General features: G+C 43.4%; 1 protein-coding gene across 4 annotated transcripts in view; it reads right to left on the bottom strand.

Annotated features, from left to right (window-relative positions):
- Zbed4 (zinc finger BED-type containing 4) overlaps positions 1-18,971 on the bottom strand; it is a 35,137-nt gene extending 16,166 nt beyond the window's left edge. For 2 of the 4 annotated variants that reach the window (XM_027396217.2, XM_027396214.2), the window contains exons 1-2: positions 18,818-18,971; positions 16,056-16,121 (exon numbers count right to left, since the gene is read on the bottom strand). The gene's annotated coding sequence lies outside the window, so the exon portion shown is untranslated. Of the gene's footprint in view, positions 1-15,939; positions 16,122-18,817 lie in introns of those variants that run through there. The other 2 variants (XM_035440812.1, XM_035440811.1) reach the window with 1 other exon arrangement.
- Positions 18,972-19,396: the final 425 nt, after the last annotated feature.

Raw genomic sequence — 19,396 nt, 5'->3', positions numbered from 1 at the left:
TCCACCGTGACACATACACACCCACACAGCCAACAAATATCTTTTTTTAAAAAGATTTTATTTATTATGTATACAATGTTCTGCCTGAACCAGATCTCATTATAGATGGTTGTGAGCTACCATGTGGTTGCTGGGAATTGAACTCAGGACCTCTGGAAGAGCAGTGAGTGCTCTTAACCTCTAAGCCATCTCTCCAGCCCAACAAATATCTTAATACATACAGCTATACACATAGTAATAGCACATACATGTATACACACACACAAAACAAAAACAAAAAACAAAAAACAGGACCCTGTGGCACTGGAGCTAATAGACTGATGGTCTCAAGGGTAAGATAGAAGAATAGACAGGACATACATGCCCTTCATTTCTTTTTCTTTCTTTTGGTTTTTCAAGACAAGGTTTCTCTATGTAGCTTTGTAGACTAGGCTGGCCTCGGACACTCAGAGATCCGCCTGCCTCTGCCTCCTGAGTGCTGGGATTAAAGGCATGCACCATCACCACCTGGCTCCCTTCATTTTTATAAAGGTAATGCTACAACTGTCCTGGTAGGAATAAAGTTATTCCAAATGAATGTGATTCCTTTCACTAACAGATTATTGAAATAATTGGAATTTCCTCCAGGAATCTCATGCTAGGAGAAGTATAAAGATGAAGCCTGGTGTCAACAAAGAAAAGCAATGTCTCCAAAAAAGATATGACAGTTCTGCCTGGCTGAACCACCTTCCAGGAGACTGGAGTCTAGATAATGATGGGTCAATGGTGGGCAGGTGCACACTTTGACTAAGACTGCTTAGATACATACATACATACATACATACATACATACATACATACACACACACACACACACACACACACACACACACACAAGATATATATATCTTGTCTTCCACTTAAACCTTAGCCTCATGTCCAATGATTTGGAGGTGGGGCCACTGAACCTCTATTTGTTCTTTCTCCTAATGTGTCCACACTAAATAAATCTTTGTCTGGTTTTCACTACTGTTTAGTTGGCCTATTGTAGGCAGGGGACTAAGCTTAGCTTGTTAGGGCTGACAGGAGCCAGGTTCTGACCCCCAGAACTCTAGGAACAAAGTGAGTCAGGACAGAATAAAGACATACTTTGTCTGCCAGTCACTCACTGCATAAGAACTCCACACAGCTGTGGGGACACTTTATTTCAGAAATCCATCTTCCCACCTTAGCCAGCCAGCACTGAGTACTTTCTACTTTTACTGTGTGAAGGACAGAATTGAGTCCTCCCAGATCAATGTACCTCAGGTTTTGCCTTCCCGTTAGCTCAGGTTCCCTTGAGCTGTCTGTTGGGAGTTCCTTGGAGCCAGTGAGCTTCTGTTGAATTATTTTGGCTAGTGTGCCATTTCTATGACAGGCCTTGTCAATTTGGAAGCTAAGAAAATTTGGAGTTCTGTTGAATGACTGGGGTATCTGTAACATGAAAGGAAGGCTGCTGGACCATTGGGGTTCTACTGAACCTTCTGGGACAGAGGAAGAAAGTGCTCAAGAAATCTCTACTGTGATTTATATAACCATGGAAAATACTGTCTGTACTGTCTTGATGCCCCAAGGAGAAATCTAGTTAACTAGTCTCTTGTAACTTTGTGAGAGCCAAAGTTACATTTTAAGTTTTTAATTACTATGCCTTAGAAATCCATGAAACAAAAAGTGCCTGTGATCTGCAAGCCCCTTGCCCAAGGACAGATGGTTCCTGAAATGCTGGAGGCTATTGTTTATGGGAGATAAAAAGCCACATGTTTTCACTCCCCTCAACAAGTCTGTGCTTGATCACATGTGGGCAGGAGGTTCACAGGCAGAAAATACATCAGGATGTACACTTGCCCCTGATTGGATATAGGCTGGAGGTACATCAGGATGTATGCTTGTACCTGCCTGGACCTGACGGGAAATGCAATCAATTATGGGTTTTCCTTCTTAAACCCTTGCAAAACTTGATTCAGGGCTATTTTCCAGGAACCTGGGTATGGACCTGGCCAGAGCCCGTCCACCTGGTCAGTATTTAATTAAAGCTTGTTTCAAATTTGGCTTTAAATTGTGGTAGTGGTCTAATTCTCGATTGGTGGGATTAACAACTTATTATGGGAAAAAACTGTCCTGTAGAGTTCCTGAAAATAACTAAGCAGCAAACCCCTTCTTACTTCTTTTTCCATTTTTTTTGAACTTATCACATACTGGAATTACTGTTCCTGGCATGCCTGATTTAATTGTAGTTGTGAGCGCATGAGGGCATTTGGGGACTGAAGAAAAACTAGCTATGGAGGACTTACCAGAGGCAGACCTAACTAAAATGTTAACAGAAACGTTAATTTTCAGCTTTCTTCCATGTGGAATGGTTTGGATATGGCACTTTCAAATGTTAATTCTGGAAACTGAGGCTAAGAAAAAAAATGTTGTTCCAAGATTGAACAAAAGATAGAAATGCTCCCCTAAAAGAATTATTTATAATCAACAGACATTTTACTGAAAGCAGAGTTTATTTAAAAACATTCATTTGGCACCAAGATAAAAATTTTGTTAGGTTTAAAATTTAACATTGTCTATAGAAGAGTTTGAGTAAGACTTTCTTCCAAAACAGATTTTGGAAGAAACTGGATTTTACTTCTTTTTTAACAGTGAAAGGTGACAGAAAATTAGGCTATAAAAATGCCTTGGCTAGCCCGGTGAGGTAGTTTAGCAGTTAATAACTAGTGCTTGCTGCCAAACTTGACAACCTGAGTTCTAATTACACCCACAGGGTGTAAGGAGAGACAACTCCCACAAGTTGTCCTCTGACCTTTACAAGTGCTGTGTGCTCCCACATATAATCACAAATAAATGCAGTAATAAAAATCTTAATACTTTTGCTAAATGCACCAAAAAATTGTATTTTTGCTAGGCATACTTAAAATGTAAATTTTTTTAAAATTAATTTTCAGATTGGTCTGTATGAAAATACTAGTGGTCCATGTGAAATATATGTATATGTGTGTGTACATGTCAATGTAGAGACGTAGTAATTTTGGGATAACTGCTAACAGATAATACATTTTGTCGTGTGTAATTGAGTACTTTAATAACTGTGTATATATTTGAAAAATCATCAAGACTAATTATTAACATAACTGCTTGCTTTCTGCAGATTTTTAAGATTATTTTACATGCATGTATGTTTGTGCACCATGTATGATGTATGCAGTGGTCCTGGAAGCCAGAAAAGAGTGGATACACTAGGACTGAAGTTTGACAGTTCTGAGCTGCTATGTGGGTGCTAGGGATTGAACCCACGTCCTCTGGAAAAAAAGCCAGTGTTCTTAACCACCCCAGACTCATATTTGGCTTATTCTTACAGAATTAACTACTTAGAAACATATCTTTACAAAGTCAAGGTTCAGCTAAGTATCTGCTTAAAGATTTCATTTTATTTATTTTTTAGACAGGGTCTTACTATGTAGCCCTGACTGGCCCGGAATTCCCTATGTAAGCCAGGCTGTCTTTGAACCACTGCCTCTACATCCTGAGCATCAAGGTTAAAAGCATGTGCTTGCATGCCTGGCAAAATTATTTTCCAACTGATTCTATGTGGGGGTATGTGCACATGAGTGCAGTAGCTCATGGAGGCCAGAAGATGGCATCAGATCCCCTGAAGTTGGAATTACAGGCATTTGTGAGGAGCCTGATTTGGTGCTGGGAGCTGAACACACCAGTCTTCTACAAAAGCAGTACATTCTCTTTAACAGCAGACCTATCTCTCCAGCTTTATGTTAAGATATTTTTATGGTTTTATTTCTGTATTGAGATGGAGTTTCTCTATGTAGTCCTTGCAGTCCTGGAACTTGCTCTGTAGACCACCAGGACAGAGATCCACCTGCCCCTACCTCCCACGGGCTGGGATTAAAGGCATTCGACACCACCACCCAGCTTTGTAAAGTACTTCTGAACAGTGCTGCTAGCTATTGTGTTTATGTGCATTAAACCAGTCTCTTAAATAGCGAGGCTTAGCAGAATATTTTGCCAAGCTGATGTTCTCCAAACTAGAATTCTCAATGGCGCTAACCTTTCCCAGGCCTGTTCATGTGTTCCTAATTGTATTATGACTATTCTCTTAAGCAAAGATTACTAGACATGTCTTAACACCATACACTCCAACACAGCCTAATAAATTTAAAGACATTAGACATTTGCCACCTACCAAAAGCATCAGTAAAACAGTACTTTAAAAAACTCAGTTTTCTTACATGTTTGCTCTTTTTGATTTGATTGCGTTTTTGTAAATCTTTGTAACTGTTGTCTGTTATTATTTACACAAAAACAGATCAGAAGACAACTTGCAGCAGTTGGCCCTCTCCTACCTCATGGTTTCTAGGAATGAACTTCAGCAGTCAGGCTTGGTGGCAAGCACCCTTACCTTATAAACCATCTTACTGACTACTTTAAAAAATTTCTTTTTAGCCGGGCGTTGGTGGTGCACGCCTTTAATCCCAGCACTTGGGAGGCAGAGGCAGGTGGATCTCTGTGAGTTTGAGGCCAGCCTGGTTCCAGAGCCAGTGCCAGAATAGGCTCTAAAGCTACACAGAGAAACCCTGTCTCCAAAACAAAAACAAAAACTTCTTTTTAGCAGGGCAGTGGTGGCACACACCTTTAATCCCAGGACTCAGGAGGCAGAGGCAGGTAGATCTCTGAATTCAAGATCAGCCTAGGGCTGGAGAGATGGCTCAGTGGTTAAGAACACTGACTGTTCTTCCAAAGTTCCTGAGTTCAATTCCCAGCAACCACATGGTGGCTCACAACCACCTGGAATGAGATTCGGTGCCCTCTACTGGCATGCAGGCAGAAGACTGTATAGACTGTATATGTAATAAATAAATAAAATCAGCCTGATCTACAGAGCGAGTACCAGACACCAGGGCTACATAGAGATATCCTGCTCAGAAAACAAAAACAAAATCTTTTTATTATGTTTGTGTGCGCACATGCACGTATCCTGACTATGTATGGAAGTCAGAGGAGGCACTTCTCTCCTTCCAATATGTGGGGCCCAGGAATTGAACTCAAGTTGCCAGGCTTGGCTACAAGTGCCTTTATCCACTGAGCCATCTCACAGTCCCTGAGCAGCATTTTTGAGATAAAACACTGCCCACAGAACACATAAAATTAAAGTAAAAGAATAGACTCTGAGACAACCTGACCTAAGAGTCACTTCTTCTAAATCTCTTAGTTGTTTAAAACTGAACATGAAGAATTTTACTGGCACTAACTCCTTGACATCAATCACTTACTCCTGGCCCTACAACATGGGATGAGATCAGACCAAGCAGTACAGACCACACCCTGGCAAGAGGGGCAGCTGAGATAAAACGATCAGACTGTTAAGCAGGGTTGTTTTCACAGAGTATTTTTCAGAGACAAGGTGGGGAAGCTGTCAGAATAAAACTAACATCTTCAGAGCATGATGGTGCTTGCCTACGATCTCAGCACTTGGGAGGCTGCAGCAGGAGAATCTCAAGTTTGAGGTCAGTCTAAGCCCCACAAACAGATCCTATTTCAAAGCCAACAACAAAAGGAACTGCTTCCAAAAGTGACTAAAGCCAAATTACAGAAAACTGGCATGGTGGTGCATGCCTTTAAATCCAGCACTTGGGAAGTAAAGGCAGGTGGAGTTCCAGGCTAGGGTGGTCTACACACTGGGTTCCAGACCAGCCAGGGCTATATAGTGAGTCCTACATCCTACCCCACTCCCCCCCAAAAAAGACAAAAGCTGTTTTGGAGAAATGGTTCTTATACAGGTTACCTGACACCCTAACTGTGTATCCTACTTATACTGTGTTTATATCTGTTTCAGACACAAACATATTTCACCATGAGACTGAGGTATGAAAACTAAGAGTAAGAAATGTAGCTGGCTTGACAAGAATGAAGATATTCTAAAGAGACAATTGTGGCCCTCTGGCTATCAGACTATTCAAACAGTGGTACCCAAGAAACTGGTAGCAACACTGGACAGCACTGATACAGGCTCTTCTAAATAAGTGTAGGAGGGTCACTACTTTATCTTTTAAAAAATTCATATTTTTAACACACACACATATATGTTAACATATACTTAACTTTTGTGGGGGAGGGGAGTTTCGAGACAAGATTTCTCTGTGTAGCTTTGGAGCCTATCCTGGCACTTTCTCTGTAGACAAGGTTGGCCTGGAACTCAAAGATCCACCTGCTTCTGCCTGAGTGCTAGGATTAAAGGTGTGTGCCACGACCGCCCAGCCTACTTAACATATTTTTAGTGTGTGTGTGTGTGTGTGTGTGTGTGTGTGTATTCCTAAATATATAAATACAACCTGCTCAGTCTATATAATTGTATATGTATGTTTTAATGTTTTGAGAGCTGACCATTTGGTATTAGATAACCAACTGGTGTCCCTGGGGAAGATTATTTAGCCAGTTCTCAGCAGTCCTTAATTTTCTATAGTTGTTTGTCTATGACTGAGGCCTCTTGAGCTTCCCCCCCTTCCATATTAGCATTAGCATGTCTACTGGTAGCATCCTTGTTCAGAGCATAACTGCTCTATCTTGAACACAGTCTGTTCCCGACACTCATATTGGAATCCAGTTCTTATTATGTTTATAAAAGAAGTGAGATGAGGAGGCTGTTCTTCCAGAGGACCTGAGTTCAATTCCCAGCAACCACATGGTGGCTCACAACCATCTGTAATGAGACGCTGTATACACAATCAATAAATAAATCTAAAAATTTGAAAAAAAAAGTGAGACCAGGTAGTTCCTGAGAGGTGATGAGGGTCCTGCAGTCATGAATGGCTTAATACATTTGTGTGACTAATGGACTAATGGGTTATCTACAGCTGTCTACTACAAGAGACAAGTCTGGAACCATGCTCTATGTGGCTCTGCCAGCCAGCAGAAGGCCATTACCAGACTTTGAAGCAGAGCTTGGAACCTTGTCAGCATGGTGACACAAACTTATATCCCAGCTACTGGGGAAACTGAAGCAGGAAGATCACATAAACCCAGAATTTTAGGGACAGCTTTAGTAACCAAGTAAGACTTTATCTCAGAAAAAGAAAAAAAGTCTCTGGATAAAGTTAGTCAATTAGGTTTTTCAGGAACTATGATCCTTTACCCTACAGTTCATACCACTCTAGAACTTAACTCCATGTGAACAGCAGAGGTAAAGACAAACAGTAAAGGATGATGTAATATAGGGAATGTCCTTACACACTTGAGTTAGAGCAAACAGATATACCTGTTGTAAGAAGATGGATACTACAACAGGCCACATTACAATTAAGGGGGGGGGAACAATAAACACCATGAAGAATATAAAACAACATGTCTCAGAATAAATCATTTTTAAAAGAGCAAGAGTTGCCGGGGAGGCAGAGGCAGGTGGATCTCTGTGAGTTCGAGGCCAGCCTGGTCTCCAGAGCGAGTGCCAGGTTAGGCTCCAAAGCTACACAGAGAAACCCTGTCTCGAAAAACCAAAAAGTAAATAAATAGATAGATAGATAGATAGATAGATAGATAGATAGATAGATAGATAGATATAAAAGAGCAAGAGTTGGGGCTAAATGATAGCTCAGAGGTTAAGAGCTCAGACTCCTTCCAACTGGAATTATATATGAGAGGCAGAGGCAGACAAAGGCAGATCTCTTGAATTCAAGGCCAGCCTGGTCTAGAGTGAGTTACAGGACAGCCAAGGATAAACTTTGAGAAACTCTGTCTCAAAAAGCTTTTGCAGAGGACTAGGGTTCAGTTCCCAGCACCCACATGGTGGATCAAAACTGTCACTAACTCCAAATTCCAGGGGATCCAATGCCCTCTTCTGGCTTTTGTGGATACTGTATCCACACAGTGCACAGACACACATGTGGGCATACCATTCATACACATAAAATAAAAATAAACTTTGGCGAGGAATGGTAGCGCATGTCTTTAGTCCCAGAACTTGGAAGGTGGAGGCAGTAGATCTCAGTGAATTCCAGGACAGCCTAGTCTACATAGTGAGTTCCAGAACAGTCAGTGTTATGTAGAGAGACTCTGTCTCTAAAAAATGAATGAATAAATAACAGCTGGGCAATGATGGCACTCGCCTTTAATTCCAGCACTTGGGAGGCAGAGACAGGTGGATCTCTGTGAGTTCGAGGCCAGCCTGGTCTACAGAGCGAATTCCAGGACAGCCTCCAAAACTACAGAGAAACCCTGTCTCGAAAAACAAAAAAAATTTCTTAAAAATAGAAGGAAGAGTACCAACGTTTAGATTGTAACTTCTAATCATGATATATAAAGTCCAAAAGAAATACATGTGCAGGCAGTAAGACAAGTGTAATATTATTCACAGCAGCCGGGCATTGGTGGTACATGCCTTTAATCCCAGCACTTGGAAGGCAGAAGCATGTGAGTTCAAGGCCAGCCTGGTCTACAGGACAGGCTACACAGCAATACAGAGAAACCCTGTCTTGAAAAACAAAAAATATTCACAGCAATATTCATAAAAAATGGCTACAGTTTATATATATTTATATATATATATATGTACACATATACTCGCACAATGCAGTATTATACAGCAATATAAACAAGGTACCAACATTCAACAAACATAATATACTATCAACAAAAAGCTAGGCAACCCCATATTGCATAGCTATTATGTAAATAATATGTTAAGTTACAATAAGAAGGACTGCCAGAGATACACGGAGGAAACCCTGTCTTAAAATCATCATCATCGTCTGACAGTGAACTCTTCCCATGACACATCATAACTTCTGAGGTATCTGCTGATCTTCCTGTAGCCCAGCCCAGAAGAAACACTGCCACTGGTCCCCTGGCTATACAGGACTGCCTGGGGTGAACATGTGTACCTGCATACACATGTAAACATGTACATGGATGGATATAGTAAAGATAACCATGGTAATTATAAAAGACTTAATTTTCTCTACTATGTGACTACTTTTTCGAGACAGGGTTTCTCTGTGAAACAGTCCTGGCTGTCCTGGAACTCACTCTGTAGACCAGGCTGGCCTCAAACTCACTGAAATCCGCCTGGCTCTGCCTCCCGAGTGCTGGGATTAAAGGCGTGCACCACCACCACTGCCCTGGCATATGACTACTTTTCTTTTTCTTTTCTTTTCTTTTTTGTTTTTTTGTTTGTTTTTTTTTTCCGAGACAGGGTTTCTCTGTGGCTTTGGAAGCTGTCCTGGCACTGGCTCTTGTAGACCAGGGTGGTCTTGAACTCACAGAGATCCGCCTGCTTCTGCTGGGATTAAAGGCATGCGCCACCAACGCCCAGCGCATATGACTACTTTTGAATGTTATTTTTTCATTTTGTTTTATGCGTTGAGTTCTTGTCAGCATGGATGTCTGTGCACCATGTGCAAGCACTGTCCTGAAAGTCAAAAAATGGCATCAGGTCTCCAGGACTAGAGTTACAGACCGTTATGAGCTAACATGTGTACTGTGGAATAATCAATCCCTCTGTACACTATGTGAATATATGTCTCTATCATTGGTTTAATAAACAAGCTGACTAGCCAACAGCTGAACAGGATAAAGTTAGGTGGGAAAGCCAAATTCAGAATGATGGGATGAAGAAGGGCAGAGTCAGAGGAGACACCAGACAGACAAGAGAATGAATTGGATATAAATCCATGAGCCTCGGGGCAGCACACAGATTAATAGAAATGGGTTAAGTTGTAAGAGCTAATAAATAACATCCTGAGCTATTGGCTAAGCATTTATAATTAATATTTATATTTATGTTTATAAATATATAATATAATATAATATAATATATATAATATAAATTATATTTATATTTATAAGTATATATAATATTTATAATTAATGTTTATAATTAATATTAATTAAGGCTCAGTGTAGTTATTATGAAGCAGCTCCTGGGACACAGAGAAACTCTGCCCATAATGTGGGTGCTGGGAATTGAATGCAAGTCCTCTGCAAGAGCAGCAAGTGCTCTTAACCACTGAGCCAACTCTACTTTCAAATATTTTACAACCATAAACACACAATTTTAGCTTTCATCATCTTAAGAAAAGAACATCATGCTATTTCAGGTTCAAATCAAAAGGGGGAAAAAGCACATTAGTTTTGGTTTTTGCTACACGAGACTCCTGTGGCTCTCCAACAATGTCACACATATGTGAAGAAAAATCTAGATTTTATCACCTATCCCAAGATTGTGGAGGTGATACTTTGGTCTTGAAAAATGAAAGTTCCCATGAGGATGGCATTCAGAGCTAGCATCTATTCCATAGTACTCATTTTATTCTCCAGTAAATAAAAAACAGCTCAAAAATGAAACTAAAACTAAGGGCTGTGAAAATGACTCAGTGGATAAAGACACTTGCTACTAAACTATGGGGACCTGAGTTTGACTCCTCAGCACTTAGGTATAAAAGCCAAGTTTGGCTGTACACATCCCTGTAACCTCAGAACTGTGGAAGGCAGAAACAATAGAACTGCCGAGCCTTGCTGCCCACCAGCCTAGCTCCACGGTGAACAAGAGCCCCTATCTTAAAGTGATACTGTAGAGCTTCAGCAGGACAGTTGACATCTTCCTCTGGCCTCTGCACAAATGCATGCACCTGCACATCATACCACACATGCATTCTCATTCTCATTCATTCATTCATTCATTCATTCATTCTCTCCCTCCCTCCCTCCCCCCCTTGCAAATGCATACATATAAAGTTAAACCATCAATGACAAAGATTCCTTCCAGAACAGATCTAATCTTTTAGCCCTCTTTATTTAGCTCAAGAGCCACCCTCTGACCCAGGACTAGCCGTTTGATGAGGAAAATATTGCTGCACTTGAACAGGGCACTTGAATAGAGGGAAGAAGAAGTAGAAAGAAAGCATTCAAAAATGAATTTTTTTTTAATATTTTGTACTTTTCAGTTTCAAATATAAAAAAACTCCTTAATTTAGCCAGGCATGGTGGTGTGTACCTTTAATGAGGTATGGGATCTCTGAATTTGAGGTCAGCCTGGTCTATAGGAACACACAGAGAAACCCTGTCTTGGAAAAACAAAACAAAAACCTTCTAAATTTTAAAGCAGGTGGTTCAAAGGATCCTTTCCATAGTTTATACAGCATGGTATGAACTGTCTCAATTTAAGACATATGCTCTGATTTGGGAGAAAAATGTTCCTTCCCATTTAAAGCTTTGCTATGCACAAGTACTCAATGAGGATGACACTCTCCCTTGCAGTGGAGATCACTCAGCAATTTCCCAACACAAACACAACCACTCACTTGCATTCAGTCAATTCCAATGCTTTGACTACTTGATATACCCAACATAGGGAAGCATTAACTTTTCCTTTTTCACATTCAAATGGTAACATATTAAATAAAAAACATTTTAAAATACCAGTTCTCAATAGAAGCATTCTGGCAAAACTCCAAACACACAACGGTGCCCTTTATGGTTAAGGCGCTCAGATAGGTCAAACAAGCCTACAGGAGGGAATGTAGAAGCTCTTACCAGAATGACATTTACCCTTCCATCTAGCAACAAAGACCCCCCCCACACAGGTGTCCTTGACAGCTCTGTGAGGGCTTGGACAGCTGAAGACAGAGAAGGGTTTTCTTGTTGTTTTTTAAATTTATATTGTGAAGTTTCTGAACTGAATACTAGGATTCATTTGACCTAGAAGACAATGTTCCCCAAATAAAGAGCACACAGAAAGTCTTCAGCCACAAGAACTGTCCACAGAAACACTGGAACCCACAAGGAAAGTCTGTTACATACAAGGATGTATTGATAACTACACAAATATGCTGCACTGAATAGAAGTGACAAAGTGGTAGAGGGCAGGCTGTGATCAAAGTTGGACTCTTTCCTGTGGGTTAGCTACCAAAGCATATTCCATTACCCATGCGACTGTGTCCCAAACATGTCACCTACAGTCAGTCACTAAATGCTAGGTCACAAGGTCTACACAGAGGCAGAAGGACAGACACAATACTAATCAAGATACAGGATTCTGATTTAGAAGAACAGCTAAATTTTCCACTCAAGACAAGTGGAAAATTTAACTACAGACCAGCCACTGGATAATACCAGGGCCTTTTGTTTCATTTCTTAGACTATCAGTGATGGAAACGGAGTAGAGAGAAAAAAATACCTAGAGGTGAAGAGTCCTAACACCCACAATTTCCTCCTAAAAGTTTGTAAGCCCACAGGGGTCCCATCTAGGGATGGGGCATCAAGAAACACCAACTCTGCAGCTCAGAAACTTCACAATATAAATTCAAAAAAACAAAACAAGAAAACCCTTCTCTGTCTTCAACTGTCCAAGCCCTCACAGAGCTGTCAAGGACATGGGGGGGGTCTTTGTTTTCAAAGACCTAAATTAAGACCTGGTCCACACCTGAGGGCAACTTTAACCTACTAGGTGTTCTGCATAACTAACATACTCTAGGGGAATCAACACTATCAAGAGCCTTAATGCCACAAATGCCACAGAGTCACTGAGCTTATTATATAGATGACAACTATAACCACTAAGGCTATCACATGATGAAAAGCCCAAAGCTAAACACGAAAGACAGCTACAAAGAGTTAAACTTCAGAAATCTAGAACCAGAGTTGTTTCCACAAGACTTGGTCAGAAATCCCGATAAGGCTGCCTTGGAAACAAAGTGCATTCCACAGTAAGCAAACAGCCCACATTAAGGTCACTGGGTCCCTGTTCAGTCCCTGAAATGTTCTGGGTCACATACCAGAAGACTGGATTTTTCTGGTTGCTTTTTTTTGTGTTTCCCCTGAACGTAACACTAGCATCTTCACCAACTACCTTTTTTCTGTGATCTAAGCAGTCACCAGTGACAAGCCTAAGCCACAGTTTCGACTTGGAAATCTTTAAATGTCCGTCACAGGATGTGAGTGTGGCTTTCATGATACAGTGGCCAAACGGAGTCACATCCCTGTGGCAGGCAGATGGAGCAAAGACCACAAGGTGAGGCTTAGGAAGCATCCATGACGGCTGCTTTAGATGAAAATTCAACTGCTCACAGTATCTGTCTGCAGAGGTAATGCAGTTGAACAAGGCGAATCTGGGGTTGCTGGTTCACCAAGCCAAGGGACCCCAGTACAGGGAGTAGATGACTACAGCAATCACAACAGCACCATTACAGGGCAGCAGAGCAGGACAGCAGACCCACAGCCTTACTGCTGCTGGTGGTGTAGACTTTGTACAAAAGGGAAAGAGAAACATGGGCCACAGCTGCTGGGAGGCCCTCACATGGAGAAGGCTGTAAGCAGAACTCATACCTTGTTGGACTTTTGTCCCACAATTTTCATACCAAGTCATTTAAATTGTGTAGCCACTGACTCTCAAAACATATCCCTGAAGAAGTAAGAAGGAAGCTAGAGCAGACTGGCTCCAGACCCTGAAGGCATGACACATACTCTCTGCAAACAGGCCCCTCAGAGATACCCTCATATGTTCTAGAGGCATTTCAGAGAACACTACCAGACAGAACACACAGCAACAAGTCTCCCCTTAATTGCCTGTAATTTTCCTTAGAAAACTACTTGGGAATTGGATCTCCTTATTTTCTTATTTTAGAGATAGCATCTCAATATTTTGTACAGGCTGGCTTTGAACTTCTGTGTTCTAACAAACCTCTGGCCTCAGCCCCTTCTCTCAATAGCTGGGAACAAAAGATGCACCCAGGTACAGAGAAGGCCCTTTTCTCTAGTTTATATAGGTCCCTACCACCTTATAAAATTCTCTGAGAACAGGAATTTATGAAGATACCACTATTACAGCAGGTAGTGCAGTGCTAGGTGAAAGTAGAGGCAAGAATGGCTCATGAGGCAGGGAAGTTGTTCCGTCTCTCCAGGTGTCCTCTTCCTCAGAAATACGAAAGGTTTTACTATTTCTAACAATAGCTTCCAAAATTTGAACTACTAAGAGCACATATTAATGCCGGGTGTTGGTGGCGCACGCCTTTAATCCCAGCACTCGGGAGGCAGAGGCAGGCGGATCTCTGTGAGTTCAAGGCCAGCCTGGTCTCCAGAGCTGAGTGCCAGGATAGGCTCCAAAGCTACACAGAGAAACCCTGTCTCGAAAAACCAAAAAAAAAAAAAAAAAAAAAAAAACAGCACATATTAAATAATTAGCAAGAAGGCTATGGGTTGAGTATAGATCAGTGGTAGACATTTGCCTAACATACCTAAGGCCCAGGGATCAATTCCCAGCACTACAAAAAAAATGAATAAATAAATAAATAAATAAATAAATAAATAATCAGAGACAATTAGCAAGATGGGTTGTCTGAGATGGCTCAGTGAGCAAAGGTGCCTGCCACACAAACCAGACAACTGAAGTTTGATCCCTAGAATACACATATGGCAGAAGAAAACTGACCCTATCTTCTGACCTCCATGTGTGCTGTGCTGTGGCATATGCACCACCCCATCATGCACATAACAATAAATAAAACTTAAAATGTGATTAGCAAGAAAACAACTTGCTATTACCAGGCACTTTGAAATCACTTTGCTAAAAAGGACCAACTCCTCACCTGAGAGAGACCATATGGTAACAACTTAAAGCAGACAAAAGCCTGGAGTTCCCGGGCGTTATCTGCATGTCTCCACTGTCTTAAGACTCTGGGTCCTTCACCTGCTTAATTCTCGACTTATGTCAAATCCTCAAGAAGCTTTGTCTACAAGCTGATGATAACTAATTCATTTTATGTTCCTTCAAGGTTGAAGATACAGAGTAACCGAGGTGTCTTACTGTCACCTTTGACAGTGTTCTGCTCCAAACCCACAGAAGGCACCTTAAGTCTCCAGTTGCCCTAAACCCCACAGATAGATCACCTCATGATGAGCTCACCCCCCAGCCAAAATACCCATCTCAGGTAACTGGACTGGTCTTCTCACCACCTTGCAGAACCAGAACTGAGATAATGATCAACCAGACCACACTGTGACCAAGACTACTTAATTATGCATCCCTCTTGTCCCTACCTAATTCTGTTTAAACCTAAAGCTCATGTCATACCCCAAGATGGGCTTAAATGTTTACTTTTCATCTCCCCTAATGGTTGTTTTGATTATATTTCTGTTTGTACTCCCCACCTGTAACAGGGTTTCTCTGTGTAGCCCTGGCTGTCCTGACTGACTCTGCAGACCAGGCTGGCCTCGAACTCAGACACTTTGCCTCCTGAGTGCTGGGATTACAAGATCAAAGGTGTGTGCCATCATGCCTGACTTGTTTGCTGAGTGGCTGGACCTGGTATGCTGAAACCTAGAAATGGAACTCCAGCCTAGGACTCCAATTACAGGCATATATATACCAGGAAAAGCCTAGACACTAAAAAGTGAGGCAAGAGGGCCGGAGATGGCTCAAAGGTTAAGAGCACTAGCCACTTTTCCAGAAGAACTGGGTTCAATTCCCAACAAGCACATGGCAGCCCATAACTGCCTGTAACTCCAATTCCAGGGAATCTGATACCTTCATACAGACATATGCAGGCAAAACATGAATGCCTATGAAATAAAAAGAGGGCCAAGAAGTATCTGAAAGACTGAGGTACAGAGCCCTTGAAGCTGAGAGCCTGGCAAGGTGCCATACTTCCCAGATATGAGTGAAGGCCGAGAAGGGTAAGAGCATTCTGAGACTCTGTGGCTAGATTCAGTGACATACAAAACATCTGCAGAACTACAAAGTCCTACAACAGTGTCTCCAAAGAGTAATGACAAGAATGACAGAGCTGACTCTAAATTGGTCTGTACAGATGTTCGGATGGAGACAACACTGGTTGGAAGAGACTGGTTAGTGGCTAGTGGCTAGGTCTCTAACACTAGATGGATCCATTACAGGGCTAACTAGTCAGTGACCAGGGAGTCACTTACCTACTCCCTCCTCTCATCAGGTCAACCAGAAGTCAAAACTAAAGTATCTGAAGCCAGGCACATAGAAAACGCAGATCTGAAGTGAAGAGGCAGAGGCAGGGACCATGGCCACTTACTGTCTCCATGCTTCTAGAGCTCCACTTCCCAGTTCTCTCTCTCCAAACTCGAGGACCACCAGAGACCTGAAACACATACACATTTCTTTCACTGAACAAATACTAAACATACACTACCCTCATAATTTCTTTAAAACCTTTTCAAAGGTGTTAGGGACTCTGTTTATGTATCAACATCAAAGAGTTTTCTTTATTTCTTTTTTTTTTTTTTCTTATTTTTTCGAGACAGGGTTTCTCTGTGTAGCTTTGGAACCTATCCTGGCACTCGCTCTGGAGACCAGGCTGACCTCAAAGTCACAGAGATCCGCCTGCCTCTGCCTCCTGAGGCTGGGATTAAAAGCGTGCACCACTAACGCCCGGCCGAGTTTTCACTCACCAAAACATGTCACCATAGTCAAGAATTAACTGGTCAAGAACACACTTGTGTAATCACTATGGAACTAAGAGCTTTCTTCCTTTCTCTGTCTCTCTTTCTCTCTCTCCCTTCCTCTCCCCCCACCCCCACCCCCAGACAGGATTTCTCCGTATAACAGCCCTGGCTGTCCTGGAACTCACTCTGTAGACCAGGCTGGCCTCAAACTCACAGTGATCCGCCTGCCTGTGCCTCCCAAATGCTGGGGTTAAAGGCATGCACCACCAGCACCCAGAACTTTCTCTTTTTAATTTATTCTTACTTTATGTTCATTGGTATTTTGCCTGAATGTTTGTCTGTGTGAGGGTATCAGATGCCCTGGAACTGGAGTTACAGACAGGTGTGAACTTTATGGTGCTGGGAATTGAACCTGGGTCCTCTAGAAGAACAGCCAGTGTTCTTAACCACTGAGCCATCTCTCCAGCCTCTTGGTTTCACTGTAAGAGACTGCATACCTGACTAGAAGACTGCATGTCTTCTGCTTTCTATTGCCATGACAAACACCATTACCAAAAGCAAATCGGGGAAGACAGAGTTTATTTCATCTTACACTTCCAGGTAACAGTCTACACTGAGGGAAGTCAAGGCAGGAACCTGGAGGCAGAAGCCATGGAGGAGCAATGCTTACTGGTTTGCTTCTCAGGGTTTACTCAGCCTGCTTTTTTATACCACCAAGGACCACCTGTCTAAAGGTAGCACACCACACCACTCCCCGTCCACCTGAACATAACTTGCCTACATTGATCATTAATCAAGAAACTGCCAAACAGACATGCCTACACGCCAATTTTACAGAGTCATTTTCTCAATTAAGGCTCCCATTTCTAGGGGCTAAAGAGATGGCTCAGTGATTAAGAGCACTGTCTACTTTTCCAGAGGACCCAGGTTCAATTCCCAGCACCCATATGGCAGGTTACAACTGTCTGTAACCCAGTACCAGGGGACCCAGCACTCCCACAGAGACATACACGCACATTAAAAAAATAAATAAAACATTAAAAAAATTCCCTCTTTCCACAACATGTCTCTGTCAAGTTGACAAAAACCAACAAGCACACTGATAACTTTCTAAAGGTTCACAAAATACTTTAATTTATATATCTTTTCCTGAAAATAAAAATCACAAAGAAAGATGTGTTTACAAACTACAGGAAGTGAGCATCAATGCCTTCATGGAAAGGCCACTGAAACCCTCAGGGTGTAGAGCAGTGGTTCTCAACTTTCCTAACTCTGCAACCCTTTAATATAGTATAGTTCCTCAGGTTGTGGTGAACCCCCCTCCCCCGGCCCGCCGCCAACCATAAAAAATTTTCGTTGCTACTTCATAACTGTAATTTTGCTACTATTATGAATTGTAATGAAAATATCTGTGGTTTCCGATGGTCTTTTAAGCGATCCCTGTGAAAGGGTCGTTTGACCCTTACAGAGTCGCCGCGACCCATTGGTGGAGAGTCAAACTTGTAATTTCCTCTCAATTCTGGTTAGTATGGAATTAACTCAAACCAGAAACTTGTATTATCTATAGCACTTTAAAAAAAAAGAAAAAAAAAAAACTCAAACTAAAATCCCCCTAGTTTTGACGTTATCACCATATAAAGGGAAAAAAATTCTTTCTCCTACAAAGTCACAAGAATGCACTTGCCAGAGCTGACTAGTTTTACGAAGCCAGAAGTGTCTTTTTAAAAACTGCACTTAATCGTATCCTAATTAACTTCAAAAACAAATGACTTCCCTTTTTACAAACACCAGAACAGCCAGCGACAGAAGCTCCTCCCGAGGCTCCTAGCTGCAGGGACTTGAAAAGACGCGCACGAGCCTCGTGAGAACCTTCACACACAGCGAGGACCCGCAGCCATCCCAACAGAGGCGAGTTGGGTCGCCCAAAAAGGACAAAAGGAACAAAAAATGACGGCAGGTACTGCGACCGCGAAGACGCTGCGGAGCAGAGGCGTGAGTGAAGTTTGTGTTCCTAAAGCCTCTGGAGTCAGACCCAGAAGCACACGCTACAGCCAGGCACCAAGAAGCGTGACACCGACCCGTGTCACCGCCGCGCGCAGGCTGCCGGCGCCCCTTCCTGGACACGCACGCCGACCGGCACCGGCTTGGGGGTGCCACGACGTGGCGGGAGCCGGGCACCTGATAAAAGATCCCGTGGGGCGTCCCGCTGCCGCTCCACTCCGCGGCCTGGGCCCGCCAGTGGCGCGAGGCGCAGCTGTCAGAGGCCCGGCCGGGTGCACCCACGGAACGCAGCCCCCGCCCGGCCCGCCGCGCACGGACAATGGCGCGGTCCCCGACCCCTGCGCGGCGCCGGCCGTCGAAGACGCCGCTGGAGCGTCCGGCGCGCACTCACCTGAGGCGCCGGCTCCGCGCGGCGCAGCGCGGGCCCGCGGGCTGCGGACAGCGCGACGGGCGCGCCCATTCATTAGCCGCTTTGTCTGCCCCCGCCGCCCCTCCCGCCGCCCCAGCCCCGCCGCCCGCGACGACGCCGGACGCTGCGCCCCTCCCAGGGCCCCGCGCGGGTCGGGGGCGGGGCCCGGGGCGGGGCTGGCGCGCGCAAGCGCACTCCGTGCGCACCTGCCCCTCCTTGGGCTGGGCCCAGAGGACCGCTGGATGGGCTTGAGCAAGTTGAGCAAGGCAAATGGGGCGGAGCCGCAGAGACTACGCAGGCGCAGTTTCCCTTCGTCCCCGCTCCGGAGGTCAGGTTACGCCGGCGCAGTCTCACGTCCTGGGCCGTGGTGCCGACCTTCTCAGTCAAACCACGCAAGCGCCGTCCGGCGCACCTGCCCCGTCAGAGTTTCGTCCGCAGACTACGCAGGCGCAGACGCCGTGGCGGTTGGTTAGACTTACTGCACGTTTGCGAACGTTCGTCCTCCGTGGTTTCTTCTGTCGGCTGGGCCGTTAGTGGTGGTCCAGCGCCCTCCCAACGGCT

Source organism: Cricetulus griseus, chromosome 2 (genome assembly GCF_003668045.3).
Source record: "Cricetulus griseus strain 17A/GY chromosome 2, alternate assembly CriGri-PICRH-1.0, whole genome shotgun sequence".
Classification (NCBI taxonomy): Eukaryota; Metazoa; Chordata; class Mammalia; order Rodentia; family Cricetidae; genus Cricetulus; species Cricetulus griseus.
This window is presented reverse-complemented; position numbering and strand designations above follow the sequence as displayed.